This window comes from Balaenoptera borealis (assembly GCF_965194805.1).
Source record: "Balaenoptera borealis genome assembly, chromosome: 5".
NCBI lineage: Eukaryota > Metazoa > Chordata > Mammalia > Artiodactyla > Balaenopteridae > Balaenoptera > Balaenoptera borealis.
In genome coordinates this window covers 91,062,636-91,087,801 of record NC_138862.1, presented here as the reverse complement: position 1 = coordinate 91,087,801, position 25,166 = coordinate 91,062,636, and the positions used below count along the sequence as shown (strand labels likewise).

At 36.0% G+C, this 25,166-nt stretch overlaps 1 protein-coding gene and 1 pseudogene across 5 annotated transcripts in view; one reads left to right on the top strand and one right to left on the bottom strand.

The window, feature by feature from the left end:
• NAALADL2 (N-acetylated alpha-linked acidic dipeptidase like 2) overlaps nucleotides 1-25,166 on the top strand; it is a 1,512,458-nt gene that overhangs the window by 1,364,003 nt on the left and 123,289 nt on the right. The window lies entirely within an intron of this gene.
• Nucleotides 319-8,351, bottom strand: LOC309629750 (rRNA-processing protein FCF1 homolog pseudogene; annotated as a pseudogene). The gene has a single exon. The product of its transcript is annotated as an rRNA-processing protein FCF1 homolog pseudogene (transcript).

Sequence of the window (25,166 nt, the reverse complement as noted above, 5' to 3'; positions counted from 1 at the left end):
TCCTACCTCTGGAGTCTCAGATGTGGGTACAACACCTTCCCTTTCTAGTTCTTTTTAAAGGTTAACTCAAACATAACTGCTTCTGGTCTTTCTGCCCTCCCCATTCCAACCAAGTAGAAAGAAATCATTCTTTCCACCTGTATGTCTACTCCCTCATACTTTTATCTTAGCATCATTATTTTACCATATTTATTCATCTACATGTTTCTCTTTTCCACCATAAATGAGTATCTTTAGGATAAGACCATATCTTATTAAATACCTAGTATCACCTTAATAAATATTTGTTGAGTAAATCAATATAAAATGACCATCAAATTATGTGAGCAATTATCTGATTTATAAAAAGATGCAACAAATTTGAAAATGACACAAAATATAATTTTCAAAACAACATTAAAAAGTGAGTGTATTTAACCATACTCAGCTCATTACAGAGCAAATGGGTGTGTGGAATAATAATTCATGCTATAGCATGTTTAATGAACTGGCAAAAGAGAAAGTTGGTCGAAGGAAGGCAGAGGAAATTTGTCTTTTGAGAATTAGAACCGAGGGGCTCCATAATCATCTGGCATCCGCTCAATGTTGTACCTATGGTTAGAAATGTACATGATGGGAACTCCAGGGATCTTCCGGATTCTTCGCTTAAGGTCCCGGTCAACTGTGGCCACAATGTAACACTTGTGCTGAGTTACTCTTTGCACTAAGCAGTCATCTGCATAGGTTCCTTTGTGTGTGCATGGTAATCGTTCAAATCTTGGATGCTTGGCAATCCTTAGAGCCACTTGATACTTCTGCCCCAATTTCTCAATGTCAGCCATTACGCAGTCAGTTATACAAGGGATACACTTGGCATACAGACAGTCCATCGTTGACTGCACTAAGTCCAGTTTGGCTTTAATGGAAAAGTTGATAAAGTTGGTATCGACCAGGATGTGGTAAGGTGGACCCAACTGTGTGTTATATTGGAAGAATAAGCAAGAAGGGTGCTGGGGGATTTCTCTTTCCTTGAGTGCACTGGGATCTTTCTTTTCTTTCTTCTTCGGTTTTAATCTATCCTTTTCTTTACGCCTCTGATCTCTGAGACTAAGCATTCGCTTCATGGTCTCATACTTCCGTGTTTTCTTTTGTTTCCCCATGTTCACGCCGCACTCTAACCTTTCATTTTAAATAGATTTTGGACTCTAAGTTTACAGAAAGACTGATGAGGATGGATGACAAAATAGGTCATGAGGCAGCATGAAGAAGAAACAATGAGTGAGTGTGAAGTGATGCACTGTGTAACAAGGCGGGAATGTAGAATCTCTGGTTCTTGGGGGCTTCTTTTGTCTGCCCAAATTATATTTGTTTTGTCAGTGTACCCAACATCCTATACTCCATATTTCCCAAAGGATCCGTGTTCCAAATGGTCAGATTTTGTCCCAGAATCCCAAATAATTAAACATTTAAAAATTACCATGGTTGGCCAAGCTAAGTTTTAGAATACACTGATACCTCATGAGAAGAGGCTATTAATTCAAGCTCCTAAGCTGGAATCTCTTAGTGTCTGAGAGACTGCTCACTATCAGAGGAAGAGGGCTTCAATACCTGTTTGAGCCTAGTCCGGGCTTCTTCACAAATCTTGGATGCTCAAGTTAACCTTTCAATGTTTAGCTACCTTTCTTCACGATCCTGATCTTAGAGGAATATCTTTGATAAATATTTATTGTACAAAGGTAGAAAGTGAGGTAAAAAATTTAGTTCTGCCTCCCTAGTACTCATAAGGATCATATGTAGTTCTCTTTATTTATATTGTAAGTGGCTTAACTCACTGAAAGCAGAAATGTTTGATTAATTGACTCTCTGGATATAATGCATTTACTTGGAATAACAAAAAAGAAACTTATCACTATAGTTTTTTATTAGCCAGAATTTTTGTTGGTAGATGAGCTATAAGTCACTTAGTCTAGGAAGTCACTTGTGATTATTTTTATTATTAAAAACAATACTAAAAAATATAGGTACATAATTGAGTTCCTACAGGCATTTTTCTACAGCAGAGCCAGAGAGTAAATACTTTGGCTTTGTGAGCCACATAGATCTGTTGTAACTACCAAACTCTGTTGACACAAAATCAAAGTACAACATGTAGGTGAATAGATGTGGCTGTGTTCCAATGAAACTTTATTTATGAAGAGTGAAATTTAAATACTGTATGATTTTTATGTATTATGAAATATTGTTCTTTAAAAATTTTTAAGCTATTTAAAATTTTAAAAACCATTCTTTGCTCATGGTTCACATAAAAACAGGTAGTAGGTTGGATTTACCTGTGGGCCATGGTTTGCTTATCATTGTTCTAGACATTTACCTTTTTCATCTCAAATTCTGTCATCCATCTCAAGGTAGGGTTTATTTATCTCTAGTGCATAGATGATGAAACTAAGTATCCAGAACACTAAACTGACTTGGACATCACATAACAAGTAATTGGCAAATCTTTGAAATTTTTGTGACTTCTCTGAGTCTTAGTTTATATGTAAACTAGGGAGAAATACTTGCATTTATCGGGGTATTATGGGGATGAAATTAAATTATTTATTTATTCAAATGCTATTTAATCTTTCCGAGTGGCAGATTCTTCCCTGAAATATAAAGTTCAGGGGATATACAATGGACAAAGCAGACCTTGAGCTTGCCTACATGAAGCTCACCATTAAGTTTATAAGATATACAGTGAATTAAAAATTGTAATAAATGTGATGATTGCTCTGATAGAAAAAAAGTGTAGGCCTAAGGGAAAATATAGCATAGGTGCCTATCCTAGGTTTTAGGAAAAGCCTTCTGGAAAACAGTGGTGTCAAATGGAGCCATGAAATGAGGTCCTGAAGTGAAAAAGTGGGGAAAAAAGTATTCAAGGCAAGGGAAAGGCTATGGGTAAATCCCAGAGGTGAGAGAGTTAGCCCATTAAGAAAGCAAAAGGAGTTCAATACGTCTAAAGACATAAAACAGAGTTCAAGAGATAATGCTAAAGAAGTAAGAAGACATTTGAAGACACGTTAATAGGTATAGACATTATCCTAGGAACAAAAGGAAGTCCTGACAAGTTTTAAAGAATGAAGAAATAATATTAGACTTGCATTTTGAAAGGTCATCCTACTGTAATATAAAGAATGGATTGGAAAGTGATGAGAATGAGTCCAGGGAGACCGGTTAGAAAGTAGACCCTATGGTCCAGATGAATAATGGTGGTGGCTTAAATTAGAGTAATGGCAGAAGAAATTAAGAGAAATGGCCAGATTCAAGAAATATTAAGTAATTGGATTTATTTAAAAATATTTATTTCATATCTGCTTATTCCATCCACTGTTCGAGTTGCTGGGGACAGAACAATAAACAAAACAGGTCAACATCTCTGTCCTATTGTAAGAATGATGGACAACGTAGAGTAAAAATTTCCAGGTTTTTGCTTCTAATAACTGGGTGGATGGTGGTAGCATGAACTGAGATAAGAAAAAATAGGAGAAACAGATTTGGTGTGTATTGATTAAAAAACTCTGACTAAAATTGTTTGTAGTTCTTCCTTAGTGCATTTCCCCTAAGCCAATTTAGGACCAGAACCAAAAATAGACAGTAGGTTTATGGCTCTCTTAAACAGAGTCACTAGTTTTTCAGCTTTCTCCTACCTTTTATACCCAGAGAATAAAAAAAAAAAAATCTTTGGAGGAGAAGAAATATATGACTGGAGTTAGAGAACAAGAGCAGACAGATATGATATAAGCAGATATCAGAGGAAAGCTACTTATGTACCATCATGCCTCCTTCCCTGCCTTCCAAAATAGATTTTTTTTCCAAGGTAACAGCTGCGCTGCTTTTAAAATGGCTTATCTGGAGCTTTTATACACTAATTTAATACTGTACAGAATTGACAGTCAGAATATATATAATATATATAATTTTCTTCAGAATATATTACCCATGAATATAGTTCAACTTCAGAATGTTTTTCAGATAGTGATTATTGTACCATCAATGTAAGGGTTTACAGAAGTAAATATATTATGGTGTGTGTGTGTGTGTGTGTGTGTGTGTGTGTGTGTGTGTGTGTAGTTGGGCTAACACCAATAGCTTGTATTTTATGCTCCTTACATACAATAAACCATATCCGTAAATGGTATTTTTAAAATACTCCAGAGCTGGAGGTACAGTCATTACAAGGTATCCTAGTTAGGTAAACGGAGAAACTTAGCAATTGGATATCTTCATTTTTAAGAAAAAAGTTATACAAAGAGTAAAATGATAAGTTTAGTTCTTGACAGAATGTTTGATGTGCCTGTGAAGTCTGCAGTGGATATGTCCGCTAGGCTGTTGTATATACTTATCTGAACCTCAAGAAAATACTTTGAGCTGGAGATAATAGACTTAGCAGTTATTCTCTTTGATATTTGAAACCATGGCAGTGAAATTACCTAGTGAATTTGTCTGGAGAAGTATTAGCATTTGATGGATGGGAAAAAAAGACCTCAGCAAAAGGAAATGAGGAAGAGCAGCTAAGAGGTAGAAGGTAAGTCCAGAGATGGCAGTTGCAGAAGTCAAGGAAAACTGGCTTCAAGAAGGTATATTGCACCAAAAGCTTCATAAAGGGCCATTGGATTTATCAAAACAGAGGCAATAGTGACCTTGACAAAAATGGTGTCAATAGTAAGGTTGAAAATCTGATGCAGTGAGGAAAGGAATAAGTGTGAAGTGAGGAAATCAAGGCTGTGAGTATAACAGCACTTTCAAGAAGTTTGGCCCACGAGGGGACAGGGAAGGGACTAATGAATTATTGCATATTTTTCTGGGGTTTTTTGTTTGTTTGTTTGTAGTTGGGAGAGACTTGAACATGTTCCAGAAGTGATAGAAAAGATTCAGTAGGAAGAAATTTTGAAGATTCAAAGAGATCACTAGTAAAGCAGGAGGGGAAGGAATCTAGGAAGTAGATAGAAAATATATTTTCAGAATGATACCCTTTGTTTACACTGAAATAACAGGGAAGTTGGAAAGTATGAATGCATGGTAAATATACCATGACTAGGTGAGATAGTTCCCTCTGAATATTTTTATTTTGAAGTAGGTAAAAGTAAGGGGAATGAAGTAGGATGGTCAAGTTGTAGTATTTAGTATTTAGATAATCATTTTGGAGAAGAGGATAGTATGATGTTGGACAGGAGAAGAAGACAGATAGACGTTGGTGATTATGAATTAATATTGACATTAAATCTGCTTATTTCTAAGATAATGAAGTCCCTAACACAAGTATACCCAAATATGTTCTCCACAAATATTTCTATGGGATGAGTAAGTAGCCTCTAGTATACACATCTGTATGTATCAATATATGTACATGTGTAAATATACTTATATAGATACACACATGTAAAAATAGTGAAATATATACATATATATTCTTCTGTACCCTCACCATACTTTTAAAGTATATTGTTTATTGTGTTCTTTGTACAGTTTTACTCTCTATAAAAAGACTTCATATATAAGGAGTTGATCAGGAAAAATTATTCCATAATTTTATTATTTTTTGTTGCTCAAGAATGAATACAGTTCAGAATTATTATTGATGTTTTTCTGTGAATTTCTGTGCCTACACATTATTTCACTCTGAAACAGAATTTTTATATTTACCTCTAATATATGAAGATATTAATAAAGTGATTACCAGTATAGGTATTAATGAATTATTTTCAAATTTCACTTTGCTCAATGCTAAAAAGAAAATATTGACTATGCAGTGCATAGACTATAAAGGCATAAAAATAATAGAAAGCCCAGAATCACTTGCGAACAACTACCAAAGGGAAAAGATATCTAAGATTATATGCATTATTTTGATTAAGGGTGCTTGAAAATACATAAGGCTTCCTTTGAATAATAAGCATCTACAGATGAGGTATGATTAGAAAATGCAATCTCTTTTACAGGTTCAATTAAATCAACTTCATTTCAATAATGGTGAGTGATTAGAGAAAAGCTATCAGAATCGTACTTTGAGTCATCATTCAAAGAATCTTTTTTTTTTTTTTTTTAGTTCTGCAATGTGGTTTACCAGATAATGACTACAGGGCTTAAAATTAATGGAAGAAGTTTAAGAGTGGTTAAACTATATGTCTTAATCAGGCTATGATTTAATGTTACTGGTGGATTTAAAGAGTTTTCATTTATTCACAAAAGACAACCATCTCTGCCAGTCAGACTTAAAATTAGTGAGAAATGAGTTTCAGAAGTTAGTGTGTATCTCATATACAAAGAAGAACTTATACAAATAATCTATAACCCATTGACCTTAATTTTTTCCTTTCTCAAAATTTATTTTTAGTTTAAGGCTTTTGACTGGATAATATTTCAATGAGATTATTGTTGCCTCTTTTTGTTGTTGTTGTTCCAGACAAAATCAGAATGATTAGAGTTATGAGAATTAATACAAGGTAAAATGTTATATTCTTATTTGTCATCAAGTACACGAGGCTTTCAGTATTTTTTTTAAAAATAGAGGCTAGCATTTATTTTAAAATTTATTTCAAATGCAATTTCAATATTCATTTATATCTAGGCAGCTAAGATACAGCATTCAACTTTACCCAAGTGTCTGTCTTTCATTATAAAGAGGTGTTTATTTTTCTAATATGGTTTTATAGATATGTATATTTGTGCCTATTATACTTACTTTACATAATCACTGACATTTGTCAATCATGTCTTAAGGTTCAAACCTTTACATTCAATAAATATTTGCTGAAAAATTATGTTAAGTATTATGCTGGCTTCTGAGGAAACAACATAGAAAAGACATGGTCCCACATTTTAAATATACGTATACATGTAATTAAAGCTACTTTATTAAAGTTACTAGGCTTTCACACTGTTCAAAACTCATATTGACTCATGAATCACACTTTGGAAGCAAAAAAGGACTTCTTTTTCTTAACCATGTCTTTCTTCTACTTCCTTACCATCTATTTTTCTACTTTTTAAAGTTTTAGGGAAAAATATATTACATCGCCCCAAAATGCTAACATGATACTAAGTACAAAGATAAGCACATTGTATATAGTCCCATTTAACTTTTAAAAACAAGACATGTATATTCTAGTTATGAACGACAGGTTGGAGCTTGAAGAGGTTGTGTAATTTCAAGTTTAGCATAGCTGAGAATTAGCATAGCTGGTGCTCAGACACAGGTTTGACTGGTAGAACCTTTTACTGCTCATCATACATTCGTGTGCTCCTCCACATCTCACAGACCTTTTGCAGTCGGAGGTAACGTGACTAGTACTAAATAATGTACAATGAGTAGATGACATCTAGGTCAATTCTGAGCCACAATACTTAATAGTCAGTGAGTGGTCCTCCAGCTCTTTCACTTCACCTGTCTTGTCAACCAGCAATGTTCCCAGTGGAGGATTCTGAGGTGTCCTGAGGCCCCAAGTGACCATGTGGGATAGAAACCCCACTGACCAATATTGTTGTGCTAAACCACTGAGATTTAGAGCTTAATTTGTTATTGAAGCATAACCTAGTCCATAACTCTAGCTTGTGAGGTAATTAATAAAGTCTCAAAATCATTGCTCTTAATCTAAATGCTGTAACAGTTGTGATTTAATGGGAAAACAGTCCAAATCCAACTTAATACATGATGTCATTTCTCCTACAGTCTGAAATTAGAAGTCAAACATTGGTTTCATTTTCATATACAAATTCTGAGTTGGTAGATTTCCTGTAAGGTGGTAATCACAAAGTTAAGATTCATAGGTAAATAATATCAATGTTATTGTGATTTGGTAAAATGCTTAGTAGTTAAAGGCTACAACAATTTAAAGTGAGATAGCTTTGCACATTTTTACGTGCCCACCTAATACACCTTTCATCAATAATTTTGAACTTAATTCATTTTAAGTGTACATATTGTTTTTGTTTAGGAGAAAAGAATAAAATATTCCTGGCAGTCTGTGATATGATTCATACATTTTTCTTATTTAAAAATAAACTAATTCAACTAAGTCTTTAAAATGTCTTCTAAAAAAAAATAAACAAATGGGACCTAATGAAACTTAAAAGCTTTTGCACAGCAAAGGAAACCATAAACAAGATGAAAAGACAACCTTCAGAATGGGAGAAAATATTTGCAAATGAGGCAACTGACAAAGGATTAATCTCCCAAATATACAAGCAGCTCATGCAGCTCAATATCAAGAAAACAAGCAACCCAATCCAAAAATGGGCTGAAGACCTAAATAGACATTTCTCCAAAGAAGATATACATATTGCCAACAAACACATGAAAGGATGCTCAACATCACTAATCATTAGAGAAAGGCAAATCAAAACCACAATGAGGTAGAACCTCACACTGGTCAGAATGGTCATCATCAAAAAATCTACAAGTAATAAATGCTGGAGAGGGTGTGGAGGAAAGGGAACCTTCTTGCATGTTGGTGGGAATGTAAATTGATACAGCCACTATGGAGAACAGTATGGAGGTTCCTTAAAAAACTAAAAATAGAAGTACCATATGACCCAGCAATCCCACTACTGGACATATACCCTGAGAAAACCATAATTCAAAAAGAGACATGTACCGCAATGTTCATTGCAGCTCTATTTACAATAGCCAGGACATGGAAGCAACCTAAGTGTCCATCGACAGATGAATGGATAAAGAAGATGTGGAATATATATACAGTGGAATGTTACTCAGCCATAAAAGGAAACGAAATTGAGTTATTTGTAGTGAGGTGGATGGACCTAGAGTCTTTCATACAGAGTGAAGTAAGTCAGAAAGAGAAAACAGATACCGTATGCTAACACATATATATGGAATCTAAAAAAAAAAAAAAAAGATTCTGATGAACGTAGGGGCAGGACAGGAATAAAGACACAAATGTAGAGAATGGTCTTGAGGACACGGGGAGGGGGAAGGGTAAGCTGGGACGAAGTGAGAGAGTGACATGGACATATATACACTACCAAATGTAAAATAGATAGCTAGTGGGAAGCAGCTGCATAGCACAGGGAGATCAGCTCAGTGCTTTGTGACAACATAGAGGGGTGGGATAGGGAGGGTAGGAGGGAGACGCAAGAGGGAGGGGATATGGGGATATATGTATACATATAGCGGATTCAATTTGTTATACAGCAGAAACTAACACAACATTGTAAAGCAATTATACTCCAATAAAGATGTTTTAAAAAAATAGTGTGGAAAGAAAAATGAATAAAATAAAAATAAAAATAAATTAGCTCAATTAATTCTTTAAAATGTCTTCTACTTTCTTGAAATACAATACTATAATTGTATTCATATGAATTGGCTGCTAAAATATATTTAACATAATTTCATGTCTTCCAGTGCAGGGCTTTTTTGAGGTAGAGTTTAAAATTTTAGATATCAAGTATTTATGATGTCATTTAATAATTGATAAAGGAGTTCCTAAACAACTTCGACATTCTGTTCAAATCAGACTTTTAAAAAAATCAGTATTTTCTCTTGTGTAAATTATCTATTCATATTAAAAGTAGGTACAAATATTTAAGAAAGATCAGATTTCCCCTAATATGATTTACATGATTGTTAATCACAACGATGCCTTAAGTATTTATCAATCATTTCTTTGATATTATATAAATTACTCTTATATCATCCCTCATGAAGTTAAAAAAAAAAAAAAACAAGGCCTAGAGAATTAGTTTTAAGGACACATGGATAGTGACAGAGCTAGGGTTAAGAGTCCATTTTCACTGACTGATACCCCACTGTTCATTATACTCTATTTTGTTCAATCATGTACGAACTCCCTTTAGGTGATGTTTAAAACGCTTAATATAATACTAATGTCTTCAAAACCTCATATTTTTTCCTTGATTTATCTCTAATTGTTACCTATATGTATAGTAGTAAATTTTTGCATAGACATTTCAAATACTCTTATTAAATGATTTTATGTATTTTTCCTTTGTGATCTGGTGGTAATTCATCGAAGAACGTTGGAGAGTCAAAAAATTCAACATATGACTGTACAATGGATACTTAAATATTTGGAGATATAGACATGACTAGCTTTACAATTCCTTTATTCATTCAATGAATGTTCCTTTAACATTACTGTGAGGAACGAACTGTGGAAGGTACTGGGTATATAGTGGACAGCTGCCCTCAAAGAACTTATATATATATAATCAATGGTGACAAAAACAAACAAGTAACTATATACATATATTAATAAAAGTCCTATACAAGTAATAAACAGAGAACTCAGAGAAGAATGTTAGGGGAAATAGGAAGAATCATACATGGAAGCTCGACTGAGAAGCTCAAAATTAAACTGAGGCTTAAAGGATGAGAAGGAGTCAGCTCCACAAATAATTGGAAATAGAGCACTTTTATTAGTGGGAAAATCATATGGGAATTTGTAAAGGCAGGGAAGACCTTCGACTGTCCTGGGAAATGAAAGTGACTGAGAGGGAGAATGGTTCAAAGTGAGTTTGAAGACCACATTGCCACAGGCCTCTAGGATGCTGGCTGGTATTGTGAGTGTAAACAAGAAGCCTGGTTTTAATAGAGAAAGAAGAGATAAGAAAGGGAAAAAAGAAAACTCAGCCAAACTTATGGACTTCAAAAGGAGAAAAGAAAAAAAAGAGAGCTCATTGTCTAGAAAATACAGAATAAGATAATAGAATAACTGAAAATATATTTGAAATTATAATAACTATAAATAGGTTAAATCAGTTGAAAGAAAATTTGTCAGACAGGATTTTTTAATTTCAAGAAATGTAGTTATGTGCTAATTTCAAGTTATACAAAATATTATGAGACAGAAAACCTTAAAGTAAAGAGATTTTTTAAAATAAAAATGATATATTAGACAAATATTAAAGAAAATTGATGTAGGATTATCAACACCAGACCAAATATACTTTAAAACTCACATATAGAGACATTTAATTACAGGATTATCTCATGAGGGTAAAAGGAATAATTATCCAGGAAGATATAGAATTCCAAATATGTTAGCACCAACCAACATATATACAGAATAAAAATGATCAAGTTGTAAGAAGGAATCAATACATCCACAATCACAATGTAGGATTTTTAACACGCTTTTCTCAGAAAGTGAGAGATCAGAAATTATCTAAGGGTACACAGAAACTGAGGATAAACTGGTACAGGACAAGAACTAGGACAGAAGGTGGAGTGAATAGATAGAGTATACCTAGATGACAGAAGCTGATGCCCTAGAGAGGACCGTCAGTTTACTTCTAGAGGAGCTGGAGAATAATGGACTCAGGAGATTATTTTTAATGCATTAGAGTGGATGTGCCGTGCTAACGCAAGGGGCGAATTTAATAGCCCACGGTCATTTGTGTACTTCTTGTGTACATGGTGTGCTTACCAAATTTCCCATTATTCCTCCATATTTTCATCACACACACACACACACACACACACACACACACACGATTTGGATTCTACTTCTAGCATTTTGTTATGTAAAAAGCAATGTACTGAGAGTTTGAAGGTCTTAACCCCAGTTCTAGTTTTGCCTCTAAACAGCTATGTGATGTTAGGCAAATCATTTCAGTCTTCCACCCCTATTTCTTTATCTGCAAATTGAGGTGATAAGATCAGACAGCTAAGATTTCTTTCACCATTTGCTTCTCCGTAAGTTTATGTAAAATGTTTGACCTTATGGGGATTAGTTTTGTAACTTATAAATATATATTTAAATTATATATTTCACAAGGATATGTTGCCTAGCAATTAATTTTTTTCCATTAAAGAAATGCAGACAAATAAAGCTATCTTATTTATTACATGAATGCCATAATATAGATCTGAAATAATAAAACCTCAGCACTTCTTAATCTACCTAAATAAACGAGATAGCTCACTACAGCCTGACCCAGTTTGTGTCCCCAATCTTCTAAATAAGTTGAATGGAGGGGCACTGGATTCCCCTGTCTTCTTTAAAAATGATACATTGTTAGCAACTTATCATACATGAAAAGAAAAATAAAACAGGCACATAACTAAGTATAGCCTTTTGATGCTGTTTCCACTAGATAAATGGCATTTTAAATGGAGAAAACTATATTTCTATTACTCGATATGTTTTTCCTATTGTTAAAAATTAACTGAATGCTTTAATGAGCTTTTCAGAATTGCTTTTATTGCTTTGTTCTCAAGTTTGCTGAATGTCTTCTTATGTTTCCTCTTATTTATGTATGTACTTTGTTATAAACCAGTTATGACCTCTCATTCATATATACCTTTTCAAGACTTTCTATATAGAAATTTGGTAACATTATAGACTTATATGTAAATCTGATTATGTCAGTACCTCGTACAAACATCCTTTATTGGATTTTACTTTATACAGTGCTGGTTCTCAAAGTCTGATCTCTCAACCACCTGCATCAGAATCAGCAGGGGTGCTTATTTTAAAATGGTGAATTCCAGCATCTCTATGAAGATCAGCTGAGTTAGAATCTTGTGCGAGTAGGGTGGATGGAAGGGCATGGTGGCGAATTTGCAGTTTAAAAAGTTTCATGGGTGCTTCTTATGCAGATAGACCAGCCACCAAGATATTCTGGTCTGCAATATAAAGTTTGAATTCTTTTCTGTAACCTACCAGGCCCTTCATAGCCTTGCTCCAGTCTACATTGTTACCATCATTTCTTAATGAAATCTGGCAGGTTTGCCGGTAAAATTAAATGAAATCATGTATTCACAGTATTAATGAAAGTTCTGGCACCTAGATTTTCAATTAATACTCCTTTAAAACCCATAAATTTACCATATCATCTCTTTATCGAACTAGTTTCTTTGCAAAGAGTGAAAAGAAATATTATTCAGTGAGGGGTAGTATAATGTTCCTATTTTCTCGGAGGAGCTGAAAATACAAAGATAGCACAAACTTCTGAAAGCAAAGGAAGCAGGATTCCTGAAGCTTGTGGAAAGATGCATTCCCCTGCATCTCAATCAGCAACTAGTGACAGGCTTTGCTGAACCCCAGCCTTTATACAAGCTCTCCTCCTTGTGGAAGAGACTGCTCAGTTTGTTACCAAAGAGGTACCCCTTCAAGGGCCCGAGAGTGGGCTCTTGACTAATACTCAGAAATGAATTGTCCGAGGAGACACATGTACTGACAAAGTAAAAGACTTTATTGGAAAGTGATCCTCGAGTGGAGAGCAGCAGGGTAAGGGAACCCAGGAGAACTGCTCTGCCTGGTGGCTCGCAGTTTGGGGTTTTATGGAGATGGGGTTAGCCTCCAGGTTGTCTCTGGCCATTCATCTTACTCATGCCTATATTTGGTTTGACTCAGGGCCCTTCCTGGTAGCGTGCACATCTCTCATTCAAGATGGGTTAGAGAGCGAGGGTTTCTAGGAGGTTGGCCGGACATATTATGGGCTGGCGTCTCCTCCCTCTTTTTGGCCCCTCCCAAATTCTTCTGGTTGGTTTTGGAAGCAGCTTGTCAGTTCCGTGTTGCATAAGTTGTCTCACAACAGGGACCTCCTGTTTTGAGACAACTTATGCAAGTGGTTATTTTCGTGCCTGGCCAGGGTAGGAGGTTTCAGTCCATGGTACCCTAATAAGTTCACAGCATCTATGGAAGTGAGCTGCCCACAAAACATGGAGTTTGTCATGGCAAACATGATGGTTGGTTAAAATCCACTTCAGGTTCTACAGAATAGCCACAGTAAGCTCTTTAGACAGCCCCAAACTTTTGTTATTGGATTAAATCTCTCAATACTTTCAGTACCCCTCAGTAACCAACCACGACTTTTAAAATTCAAGAGAATAAGGTCCTGCAGATAAGGGAACCAAGACCCATAGAGGTGCAAGGAATAAATCTATACATTCCAAATTGAAGGTCATGTTTTTAACAACATACATTCCAATACTATGATCTTAGGTGATGGTGGCAACATGGAAACACAAATTACCAATTATCAGATGAAATGAAGAAATGAAAACCTTATTTTTACCTTTCCAGATCAGGATTTAGAATGGTATTCACTTTTTTCCAGATTAATTTATTATTAATCATATATTGTTGCTTTAAAAAAAAAGCTTTTTTTGTTTTTTAACTTGTCAAGACATCTCAGTGTAAATGGAATATCTTTCTCCTTTATAAGGAACCCATTAACAAGAACAGAGATCTCTTACAATATAGTCTTCTTCTCCAACCTTATTTTCCTTTTCTCCTTTAAAAGAATCCTCTTTCCATCAAAACTGATGTAGTATTTGGAATCAGAACTTGCATTTGCCTTTTCATCTTTCTGAGAGTGCTGCCTTCAGATTTCCCTACCTCTCTAAATTGTCTACTTTCTTAAGGTCCAAAAGAAGTGAAATCTCCAAGAAGTGTTCTTGGGCTCTTGCTGTCCATAATGATCACTGTTTTTTCTTGTCACTGCTTTACTCATTTGACCTTTTGGATATATCACTTGGAATGCTCTTTTTGTTTTTCTTTGCTAATATCTTGGCTTCCAACCCATAAACCCCTTGACTACAAGAACTGCTTCACATTGTCAGCACTTACTCCAGGACTTTTGAATTGTAGGTGCTTTATATAAGCACTTCTTCAAAATAAATATCTCTAAGATAAAGTGTTCTAGAATTAATTAATTATAAAATCAAAGATCATATCACCCTGGTTAACGATAATAATATTAAAAAATTCTTGAATTGTTGGTCTATGTTATTCTGGGGGGCATCCTGGGATGTTTGAGAATCAAGGAGCTGTAAGAGTCCTGTCTTGCAAAGAAGGAGAGAAAAATCATGGAAATTCTAGAACTAGACTGTGTTCTCTCTTTGTGCAAGTCCTTATTTATTGATACACATATATATATTTGGATTCAACTGAACAGTAGCATCTAGTTCAGAGAAGGTTGGCATGAGAAACTTATCAGGAGTATAATCACAAATCAAAGGATCTAAAGCTATTGTGGGGTTTTTTTACTATTTTTTTCACTATTTTTTTTTTTAAATTTTATTTATTTATTTATTTATTTATGGCTGTGTTGGGTCTTCGTTTCTGTGCAAGGGCTTTCTCTAGTTGCGGCAAGGGGGGGGCCACTCTTCATCGCAGTGTGCGGGCCTCTCACTGTCGCGGCCTCTCTTGTTGCGGAGCACAGGCTCCAGACGCGCAGGCTCAGTAGTTGTGGCTCACGGGCCTACTTGCTCTGCGGCATGTGGGATCTTCCCAGACCAGGGCTCGAACCTGTATGCCCTGCATTGGCAGGCAGATTCTCAACCACTGCGCCACCAGGGAAGCCCTTTTCACTATTTTTAAAATGTCAAGTCTCACTCTGTAGGATGTAGTCTACAACAACATTTATTGCATTTACAGCCAGAAAAGAAACTGCATTAACAATATACTTGCATACAGTAAGGGTCACATATATTTTGGCCATCATTCAAAGCATCTCTAAGTAGAAACGGCAAGTTCGAAAGAATAATTGGTTTATTTTTTCATTCTCATATCTCTACCTTTCTCTATTGCCCTTATTGACTCTACATTATAGAAATATGATGTCATTATATTTCTATGTTAATATTTTTGTGAAAAAAATAGAACAATATTCTAAAAATACTATTTTTAGAAAAGTAAAATTTTACCCAATGTTCAAATCTATAGTAGAATGGAGGTTTACTTTACTTTTTGTTGCTTTTTTTTAAACTAGAACATACAGAAGGAAGTGATTATATTAATTTATATCAAAATGATAATATTAATCTATTAACTAAATAATTGACTTCATACGGGGTTGAATCCATTACCACCAAAATATCCTTTGTTTAATGATTGGATGTTAAGAAGAAATGCTGTCTTTATCATTTACTGAAGCACTGTTTTATTAAATTCTTAAAGAGCAAACTAAAACCACATTATTTTGCACGTACAGATATCCAGCATTATGCTCTGAAAAGGCAATCTCTAAAAATAAGCTGTAAATAGGAAACCATTGGCCTCTCTGTCTTATTGCATTATGTATATTTGATGTATGTTTCTTTTGCATTATTACAAACTCTGCTAAATCAATTCTCTAATCTTTCTCCCCGTGATTAATTACTTTGGATAATTTACCAAGTGCATGATTTAGTAAACATACAATTACCCTTTTAAAAATAAACAACCCAACCCTGTTTGCCACACCAGAGCTGTTAACGTTACCTGCAACAACGGAGAATTTGATTTCTGTTGTGTTAGGGATGTGGGGAGAGCTGAGGGAGGGTAGCTAGCTCTGCCTACCCAAAGAGGTGAATTTTTCTTTCAAAGAAACTTTCATGAAATATACGCAAGATAAACAATAAAATATATTTTTTAACATTTTAATTTTATTATTATGGTGAAGATATGTAAAATTCAACTAAGCAACCCTGTGTAAGCTGATGGTACAGCACATGCTTTGCATCAAATCTGCTTTTGATTTTTCCTATAGGGTATACAGTCCAGCACAGTGCCTTCCCCACAGAAGGAATTTTCCCAAGGAAGCCTTTCCCGATTCCCTCAGATGCATTAGCATCCCTGAATACCATATAGCATTTAACTATTAAATAATTATAGTCAATATCTATTTCCTCTCATGAGAAAAGCCTGAAAATCCCCAGCAGCTAACATAGTCTCTGACATATTAGCAATGCCCAGTAAATATTGATTTAATACTAGAAATGCCTTCAAGCTGTATGAATATGGATGGATGGGTTATCACAGATAACCGTTTGGTAAGTGTTCATGTTAGTTTTAAAGTATTTCCCTAAGCCTTGTTCAAAGAACTCAAAGTTGGAGTAATAATAACTTACAGTTATTATTATTATTACTGTAAGTAATAATAACTTACAGTCTCCTAAGATAGATACCATTCATTATGCATATGAGCTGATCCTCCTTGTTTATTACCCTCACTCTTCCAGTTGTGTTTGATACTTATCTAATCAATGCTGTTTATTGTAAGAAAAATGAGAAAATATTTAATTTGCTAAGGGCATCTCAGAAAAAATTTTTTATTTCATACATCTCTACATCCAGTTTTCTAGGCTCAGGAAAGCATGAGAATTGACAAGTGTCAAAAGTTATAATTCCTGATAGTCTTACCTGTGGTCTTGATTTTAAGTATGCCTGGTAGGTATAATCAGCCAATGATTATTTCTTAGAATCATGTATTCAGGTTGGGTAAATGTTGTCTCGTTGGCCACTGGTATTCCTGATTTGTTAACTTGTTGAATCCCTCCTAGTTTGGAGGGATTGGAAAAGAAAGAAAAAAAAAATGCAATTTAGTGTAAGAGTCCATATTCTGCAGCCAGAATGTTTGGCCTCAAATCTCAGAATTACCAAGTACTACCTAAGTGGCCTTGGGAAAGTTACTTAACTGAGCAATCCTCTGTTCTCTCATCTGTAAAACAGAATAAGGCTATTGTGAGAATTAAATGAATTAATTCATGTAAACAATTTAGAATAATGCGTGACACATGGCAAGAGCTCATAAATGTTACCTGCTATTGTTATTATTATTATTAATACTGTGCTGAAGTTACTTATTAGTGAAATATAATAAAGATACTTAATTTTTACTTTGTCAGTCAGCACATACATATAGCTCTTTGCAAATTACTACTAAACATGGTATAAAATAAAAGTTGGTATCTTAAAGTGTCTTTTTTCAGTGAGCTAAGACATATCAATATACAGTGGTCCCTCTCTAAGAACAACACAACTAACATAAAATACAACTGGTTATAGAGTCAAAACTATGACTAAATGCACTAAAGAATAATCACTAAAAATACTAGTAACTTGATTATTTCCAAGTTAATCTGTAAATATGTTTTCTCTGCTACAATTTAATAACAAATGGGTGATAACAGTCACTGAAAGAGAAAAGATATCTTAACATTAAAAAAAATTATATCAGATACTTTGTGGTCTGGGAATAGGAAGTAAGCATTCTATTTTAGCAATAGATTTCCATTTCTTTGCCTAAGGCTCTCTTCAGCCATGGACAACAGTCCAGATGGTTAAAGATTTAACAACTCCATGAAGCAGCCCTCATCCAATGACTAATGGGAGCTGGGGAAACAAGACCCAGATCCCTTACTCTTTTTAAGAGAAGATTCTGAGGAACCTAATTTATACTGGCTCTCAGGTTTGCCCCAATAGGGTTAAGCTCTGGTCACCCACAGTGGTAGGTGACTTGACCAAATGCCTTCTATAGGCCATCTTACATTTCTTGTCTCTCCTCATTCTGTTACCCTCACCTCTCAGCGAACTACTTGTACTCAAATTTTGTGTCAAACAAAATTTCTGGGGGAAGCCAAAGTAAGGCTCATGATAAACTTGTGTGGTCAGAGTTTAGACTGAGAACACAGAGAGGGGATGGGCTTCCAGCAGGAGCAGAGGCTGGAAAGGAGGATAGAATCAGGGAATTTGTACTACTCGTCAATTAGTTTCTTGCTAGCAGAGGCGGCCTTCTTGGTTCTTTAATGCCCTGGCATTCACAGGTGGTTAGTGTGCCTTTGTAAAAAATATACCTTTATCTGTTTAGGAGACAAATTAGGGGGACATGCCTTTAATCATCAAATTAAATCGCTGTGGAGACATACCACCTATATACCTCCTGTCTTTAATTCATATTCCATCAATTTGCCACCATATCCAAGGATCCAGCGAGCTTTTGCATGGTCTGTCAGCTGCAGCAGCTCTGCAGTGAAAACACGTATCAGCCCCCAAATCTCGTGTCCCAGAATTCTTGCTCAGCCCTCGGCAGCTGTAGGAGACATGGTGGTGACTGAAAAAGTAGTTCTCAGGGTGCTGGAGAGAAAAGGACTCTCTCTTCCTGTGGTATCCAGAGCCATGGGTGTTCCACTGCACAACGATGTTGGGTCTCCAAGTTTACCACTCTTGCTAACATAGGTCTTTACGTTCACATGTACTGTTTCTGCACTAGGCGCATAGGCCAGACAGGATCAGTCACAAGGAGTTCGTAAGAAAAGCCACAAATTTTAGGAATGAAATATCCCATATATTTTCCTTGATTAAAATAGTTCTTCTCCTTAAAATGAATTTTCCTCTCAGTAGCTTTTGGAATTCTTCACTGATTTTTCAAAACCTTTGCTATCAGTAAATTTCATTTGAGACTACCTCAGCCCATCAAAACTAGTCTAATATCTCTGAAATCTTAAGAAAAGGGTGGGGTCTTGAACCATTTCTTTCCTGGAAGCTTAGGGATTCTGTAACAATATTCCCATCTTTTTCTCCCCCCTACTATTGAGCTTCACAAATGTGTGTGCAGAACAGTGGAAACAAGGTCTTTGGCAAGGCCTTCTAAACATCTCATCAAAACTCTACAGAGGGACTTCCCTGGTGTCTCAGTGGTTAAGAATCCGCCTGCCGATGTAGGGGACACGAGTTCAATCCCTGGTCTGGGAAGATTCCCACATGCCGCAGAGCAACTAAGCCCATGCGCCACAACTACGGAGCCTGCGTTCTAGAGCCCACAAGCCACAACTACTGAAACCCATGCGCCTAGAGCCCGTGCTCCACAACAAAAGAAGCCACCACAATGAGAAGCCCACACACCGCAAGGAAGAGTAGACCCCGCTTGCCGCAAATAGAGAAAGCCAGCACGCAGCAACAAAGACCCAACACAGCCAAAAATAAAATAAATTAATTAAAAAAAAAACTCCACAGAAAGGAGCCCTCAAGATAAATTAGGATTGTGGGATTAACATATACACACTTCTATATATAAAATAGAAAATCAACAAGAACCTATTATACAGCACAGGGAACTCTACTCAGTCTTCTGTAATCACCTATATGGTAAAAGAACCTGAAAAAGAATGGATATATGTATATATATAACTGAACCACTTTGCTGTACACCTGAAACTAACATAATGTTGTAAATCAACTATATCCCAACATAAAATAAAAATTAAATTATTTGGCAACAACTGGAAGTTTCTTCCAAGGTGATTGTGTGTTTCCACTTCCATATGCAACCTTCACAGGGCAGACCCTGTTAGGGCTGAGGGAGCAGTTGTAGCATTTAAGTTTTGCTCACTGGTTTCTGTGATGTGTGGGTTTGATATGAAGTGATACTTTTTGTGGGGATATATAATTCCTTGATTTTCTAAGAAAGTTTTATTTTCAAGTCATTTTTTCCATAAATAGACTTGCCAGATTATAGGTTTTTGAGTTGAGCATTGGATACCATCAATTTTCTCAAAGCTAAAAAGGAGCAATAGAAAGGAAGTGGCACAGACAATTCTGTATTTTGGGAGGTGCATGAGAAATATATTTTGAATAATTAACTGCATAGCTCTAGCTATAATGTAGAGAATGGGTTACAGGAGACATTTAGATCAACTAGGGAGTTTGTGGAGTATTCCAGATGAGACATAATTAGAGTCCTAATACTAAACTTTAGCCATATTAGAGGTATGTAGATTTTGTGCATTAATTTTGTGTAGTACCATTTAATTTCTCCTTTTGCTGGTTAAACTGGCTGGGTATGTCAGGAGTATGTCCTTGCTTCCTCTCCCCTACTGACATCCCAGCTCTGGAAAGGGGTCCTAGAGACTGGGAAGCTCTGCTCATCTCCAGAGAGATCCACTGAGTTCCCCTGCCCATGGTTGGCTACCCTGAAGTTTTTTATCCACAGGGCATTTTTTGCTAAATAGGGGGTTTTCTACTATACCATAAAGGGACATAAAACAGAGTCAGGTCACTTCAGGATGAACATAACAGCCTGAAGGGCACCATGCACCACAAAATCACATCATGAAGACTCTCAGCAGGCCATAATTTATCAGATGTTGCCTCTGCTCTGAAAACAGAGGGAAGGGGGCAGGACTCCCTGCAGATCACTGAATCATGACCATATGCCTCGGCTGAGTTTTAGGGTTTTCTGACTCCCTGTCCCACATGCAAAATTCCTTCCCACTAACCAAGAACTCCACTTCACTCACATCGGTTGTTTCATGTTTCTCTAAAAAGTCTATGCTTCTTTCTACCCCAGGGTTTTTTGATCATTTTGTTCCCCATGTCTGGAATATCTTTCTCCTTTTACACTCTAGATGCTTGAGCCCCAAAAATATGCATGTTTGATAAGCCCATGGTGTGTTAAAAGTGGAGTAGAAAATGGTGCTTTCTAGGAAAACAAAAGATTCATGTGTTCTAATTTTGTACTGTTAATTTCTTTTTCCCATTGTGTAAAAGTGGCAAGACTTGTCTCTAACAGAAAAGTAAGTCCTAAGAGGAGAAACTGTTTTATATTTCTCTTTTCTCCCTCAGCACAATGATGATCACACAATAAAGGCTCAATAACTACTAGTGGGATGGTTCATGATTCATCTACTATTTGTCATATTATGTCACACCATGCCATAGCGATCCAGTCTCTCTCAATTTCTTTCTCATACTAACCTATAAAACAGGTGTTAAGATTATCTCACAGAGCTACCTTCTAGAGTGCGGCGATACCGCATTTTAAGTCTGACTAAGGACATAGTAACAATCCCACAATGATAATTTAACTTAACAGCTTAGGGATGAGGTATAAACTATGGTTACTTTAATTTGGAATGATAAAAATGGAACAAACCACACGTTTACTGAGTGTCTCTGCTTGTAACTAAAAAGAAATTACATTATGGAACCATGGTAATCTATGGTTTTGCTTTAGTGAACCTATTTATGTCTAATTGCAGTATTCGTGTATTAACTAGTAAATTCATCTTATATATTTATTGCCAATACAGTCATCATACTGGTCAATGAGATACAATAAGTGAGTTGGAGGGGGTGGGTGGAGAATGACCCTAGTTATACATTCAGAGTTCAGTAAATAATTTTTTTTTTTTTTTTGTCTCTCTAGACTGGTCAGTAAGGGAAAGATTTGTGACAAAGTCAGAAACTATAAAAATACCTTCCAACAAGGCAACAGTTTGTTATTTACACAGTATAAGAAAAAAGTATATGTGTGTATATATGTTTCCCTTTATTAAATTTCTGAAAACACTCTTTTGAACCTTTAAATACAACCAAAAATATTTCAAGCTGAATAAAGTGAAACTTTTATATGGGATAACTATGATTTGCCTTTATTACCCTTAAAATCTAAAAGAAGTCTCTATTAGTAATTATTTTCTTTCAACAACCTGATCTAGCCTAACACCTATGAAACCAGTAATTTTAGAGACATCAGTAGTATTTAATAAGAGAGGAAAAGTTTTGCATTGTGATGTTCATTAACTCATTTCTTAGTATAATCCTTTTATTTTTTTGAACACTTTTACTTCTGTAAAACAATTTTTTTCATTCTAATGTATTCTTCTTTTACCCTCTGATCATAGGTAGGTTGGTCTGCAAAGAGTGAAGAAAAAAGGACCCAGGGTTCTTGAGGCAGATGGTGTGCTTGTGAAGTTATTATAATGGAATTTCAGACAGCTCAGGGGAGTGATATCACCAAGATGGCAGAGTAGGAGATACCAGCCTCCATCTCCCCACACAGACAACAATTAGACAGCTATCTCAGAATAAAAATAGCTCTGGGAAACCTCAGGAGTCCACTTAAGAAGCTTTAGCACATAGTGGAGCAAAATAACCTGAAAATAACCACACACAAATAACACATTTTGCCTGTATCACTCCATCCCCCAGGCCGGCCCTGCTCAGAGCCAAGAGGGAACATTCTGGCCAGAGATAGTTGTCTTTGTAGGAAAATAGAGAACAGAATGAGTGACCAGCTTCCCCAGCCTTTCAGGGCACTGCACAAAGGACCTGATCGCAACTTCTGTCACTGGCCTACACCTCCACTCATTCAAGCAGCTGGACCCTGTGTAGCCGTGCACCTGCACACCACTGACCCCAACTCCCAGTACCATCCTCTGCTGTTGTGTGCTCATGCATGGCTAGCCCCTGCAGCCGCATGAGTACACGCTGACCACCAAGGCCCCCACAGCTGCCCCTGTACTGGGAGCCGGTCCTGACTCCTAACCCAAGCCTGTACCACTACCTGTGCCTGCAGATAGCCCCTATAGTTCAAACCTACATGCTGTGACACCAGCTTCTGTCACTGGACCCCACCACAGTGCACTAGCCTCTATAGCCACATGAGTCCTGTAGCTGCTTGTGTACCCACAATTGCCCCCAGCCCCTGCCACTGCTCCAGGCCCTTGCCAATGTGGGTGTGCCTATAGCTAGCCCCTGCCATCATGCAGGCACCTGCAGCCAACCCTGCATTCAAGCATGTGTACACCATGACCTGCCCTGATTTCTTGCTGCTGAGGATCCCAACAGTCCTTGCAGGTACTCAGGATCCCCCCAGTTCTTGCTGTCAAGGATCAGAGAGTTGCCAGTGTCATGGACCTTAGCTTCCTGAGCCAATGAGATACTTCACCACCCCAAATCTTGACATATCTGTGAATTTTCCAGTTTTCTTCTTGTCATTGATTTCTAGTTTCATACCATTGTGGTTGGAAAAGATGCTGGATTGGTTTCAAACTTCTCAAATTCATTAAGACTTGTTTTGTGACCTAACATATCATCTATCCTGGAGAACATTCCATGTGCACTTGAGAAGAAAGTATATTCTGCTGTTGTTGGATGGAGTGTTCTGTAAATGTGTATTAGGTACATGTTGTCTAATGTGTAGTTTAAGTCCAATGTTTCCTTATGGATTTTCTGTCTGAATGATCTATTCATTATTGAAACTAGGATATAGAAGCCCCTTACTATTTTGTTGTTGTTTTTTTCTTTTGTTTCCCCCTACTATTTTGAATTGCTGTCTATTTCTCCCTTTAGGTTTGTTAATATTCACTTTATATATTTAGAGGCTCCTATGTTGGGTGCATAAATATTTACATGTTATATCCTCTTGTTAAATTAACTCATCATTATATAATGACTTTCTTTGTCTCCCATTTGTTTTCTCTTAAATAAGTATAACTACCCCTGCTTTCTTTGGGTTTCCATTTGCATGAAATATCTTTGTCCATCCCTTCATTTTCAGTTTCTGTGGACCCTTAAAACTGAAGTGATTTTTTGGGTTTTTAAAAAATTTTATTGAAGTATAGTTGATGCACAGTGCTGTGTTTAATTTCTGCTGTACAGCAAAGTGATCAGTTTTATATTTATATATATATATATACCTTTTCATATTCTTATCCATTATGGTTTATCACAGGATATTGAATATAGTTCCCTGTGCTATACAATAAGACCTTGCTGTTTATCCATCCTATATATAATAGTTTGTATTTGTTGATACCAAACTCCCCGTCCTTCCCTCCTCTATTCCTCCTCCCCCTTGGCAACCACAAGTCTGTCCTCTATGTCTGTGAGTCTGTTTTTGTTTCATAGATACGTTCATTTGAATTGTATTTTAGATTCCACATAAAAATGATATATGGTATTTGTCTTTCTCTTTCTGACTTGCTTCACTTACTATGATAATCTCTATTTGTGTCCATGTTGTTGCAAATGGCATTATTTCATTCTTTTTTATGGCTGAATAATATTCCATTGTATATATGTACCACATCTTCTTTATCCATTCATCTGTCAATAGACACTTAGGTTGCTTCCGTGTCTTGGCTATTGTAAATAGTGTTTCTATGAACATAGAGGTGCATGTATCTTTTCAAATTATAGGTTTGTCTGGGTATATGCCCAGGAGTGGGATTGCTGGATCATGTGGCAGCTCTATTTTTAGATTTTTAGGAAACCTCCATACTATTTTCCATAGTGGCTGTACAAATTTACATTCCCACCAACAGTGTAAGAGGGTTCCCTTTTTTCCACACCCTCTCCAGCATTTGTTACTTGTAGACTTTTTAATAATGCCATTCTGACTGGTATAAGGTGGTGCCTCATTGTTGTTCTGATTTGCATTTCTCTAATAATTACAGATGTTGAGCATCTTTACATGTGCCTGTTGGCCAACTGTATGTCTTCTTTGGAGAAATGTCTATTTAGGTCTCTGCCCATTTCTTTGATTGGGTTGTTTTTTTGTTGTTGTTGGATTGTATGAGCTGTTTGTATATTTTGGAAATTAAGCCCTGGTTGGTCACATCATTTGTAAATATTTTCTCCCAATCTCTAGGTTGTCTTTTTGTTTCATTTATG